The sequence below is a fragment of the Helianthus annuus genome, chromosome 5 (genome assembly GCF_002127325.2).
Source record: "Helianthus annuus cultivar XRQ/B chromosome 5, HanXRQr2.0-SUNRISE, whole genome shotgun sequence".
Classification (NCBI taxonomy): domain Eukaryota; kingdom Viridiplantae; phylum Streptophyta; class Magnoliopsida; order Asterales; family Asteraceae; genus Helianthus; species Helianthus annuus.
The window spans coordinates 135,731,660-135,734,146 of record NC_035437.2 but is presented as its reverse complement, the minus strand read 5'-3'; the positions used below and the strand labels follow the sequence as shown (position 1 = coordinate 135,734,146).

At 32.9% G+C, this 2,487-nt stretch overlaps 1 long non-coding RNA gene across 1 annotated transcript; it reads right to left on the bottom strand.

The window, feature by feature from the left end:
* Nucleotides 1-1,252: 1,252 nt before the first annotated feature.
* LOC110939217 lies at nucleotides 1,253-2,161 on the bottom strand. The gene is made up of 2 exons (XR_002592077.2): nucleotides 2,083-2,161; nucleotides 1,253-1,395 (listed from the first exon to the last, which is right to left on the bottom strand). It is a non-coding gene; the product is annotated as an uncharacterized LOC110939217 (long non-coding RNA).
* Between the last annotated feature and the right edge of the window lie 326 nt (nucleotides 2,162-2,487).

The following is a 2,487-nucleotide window of genomic DNA, read 5'->3' as shown; positions in this document are numbered from 1 at the left end:
TTCCGTAGTAGAAAATGACCCAACATGAGCTTGCTTTCATAAGCTTTTTGTTCTAGACCACAGACTTTGCAAACCGAGGGGCGGAGATCGTAACGTACCTTCGCAATCGTAATTGCTTTCCATGAACACTTAACTTTCGAAAAAAACGCGCAAATTAAACTCCTTAAATATAAAGTTCTCATTATAAATATAATTAGTTACATATTAATGCATTAATATATAATATTATGATCATATAAGAATACATATAACTAACAAACTCACTTTAGAAAAAAAAATTAAAAGCTCGTCCCTCATTACATGGGAACTTTGCTCCGACATTGCTCAATGCTCATAGCTTCGTCAAACGTTCCAGCTAAATCCTTGAGGTTAAGGATCCAAAGGGGAAATGCACGTTATGGATTAAGTTGTTTCATCTCTCATATTCCACGATTTCTACGTATATTGGCCGCCTAAGTAGAAATGTTGAAAATGTAGCAAGATCAGTAATTGTATTGTAATTCATGTGATTACTTCATACACTACAACCTATCAGTACATCAAATTATGTTCTCACACATGAAAAGAATAGCTCAAGTGGATGTTATACGTGTCATTTTTCAAAAGCAAAAGGTATTTGGGGATATTGTACCTTTGCCAGCAGCTTTGGCTTATTCCAAGGTCTTCTCATCATCACAACCTTCAAAAGTAAATTAACAAACCAAACTTGAAAACAGTAACTTGGTGACTCTTTAAAGGTAAAATTAAATGTGTCCCGAATCAACCCACTCTAGGTAAATGGGTTACATTGCCACGTCTAACATATGATAAAAAATGAATACATAATTTATAGATGTTTACCGTGACAGTAGTATATCGGAGAGAGAGATTAAATGATAGTTGTACACCAAAAGCACCTGAAGTTGTTGAAAACTAAACTTTTTCACCTATCGATAAAAAAACTTCTTACTCCCTACATTGTCAATTTGGCATCTAAACATTCTTTTATATGCAAATTTTCTCAAATAGAAAGTGCTAACTTAAATCTGCCGGTGTTGATCCTTGAATCCCCGGCTGACAACTTCATGTACAGACTCACTAAATCATTAAGAAAAATATAAAGTTGCTGGCGAGAAAAAAATAAAAAAAATATATCAAAACATGTACTAAGACACGATCTCATGTCTACCTTGAATGAAGCTATTCCAAATCACAATCAAATGAACCATAAAACAAATTGAACCCATATTTACAAAACATGAACCATCAAATTAAAAAAGAATTCAACTGCTACATACTATAAACTAATAATCTGCCACAAATTTCAATTCCTTATAAATTAAATTCATTACATAAAAAGCTTGCCTGAGTGGATCAGTTAAGTAAGGCATATCTTCAAGCACATAACCTGCTTCCCTGTAAAAATTAGACAAAAAAATTGTTTAGAAATCGGCAAATCAATTAGGGTTACATAAGCATTCAATGTCATCAACTACAGCAAATAAAATGGAAAAAAATATGATCGGCCATTCAAGTAAGGTTAAATAAGCGTTCAAATCATCGATTAAAGTAAATCAAATGAAAGGGATCTACATACTAAGAAAACTAAATTAGGATTTTCTCTTTTATATTCAGACACACAATTCACACCATATAAACCACTCCAACAACACCAACTAAAAAAGGATTAATGATGAAATTAGAGAATAGAACAACAATCAAAAAATGGGAAAATTTTAAACAAAAAATCAACAATATATGTTAAAGAACAAACAAATCTGCATCGTACCTAATGAATGATCTCTACCTACCTAATTGCAATACAATCTGAATTTCACCTAAATTGTGAAAGAAAAAAAATAACCTAACTTGTAAATTGAACAAACAGACACCCTAGATTCCCAAATCAAATAAAACCAACACACAAACAAAAATAACAATTCAAACACACATAGTACAATTCACAATCGAACAAAAAGATGGATGTAGGAATCATGAATTAACATTAAACGTACATTAAACACGATTCTTCGGTCGCTAGGGTACATTAAACGTACATTAGCCCTAGAACTCTTCAGGTCAAGAAGATGAAGAGAAAGTTACCTGGGTTGTTTGGTTTGTTCAATAGCCATCATCTAGGGTTTATTCAACAGCCATCATCGCTGACATGAACAAAGAACAATCAATTCGAGCCCAAGACCAATCAAAGAACAATCAATTCGAGCTCTAGATCAAGCCTCAACAAAGAACAATGAATTCTAGGGTTTGAAGAAAACAACAGAAGAGAACCAAAAGAAAGATTGATGGTGAAATCAGCTGTGATTAGGGTTTTTGATTGGAATTAAGAAGGAAAGAAAACTGATTTCAAATTTATGGAAAGTGTGTATCGTAAGGAAAGAGATGAACACTAAAAGAAGGAAAAAAAGAGTTACCTATTTTGCGATAATGAAAGAAGATTGCAGGAGAAGGAAGCCATCTACGCGTGTTTTGGTTTAGGGTTTTAGTTTG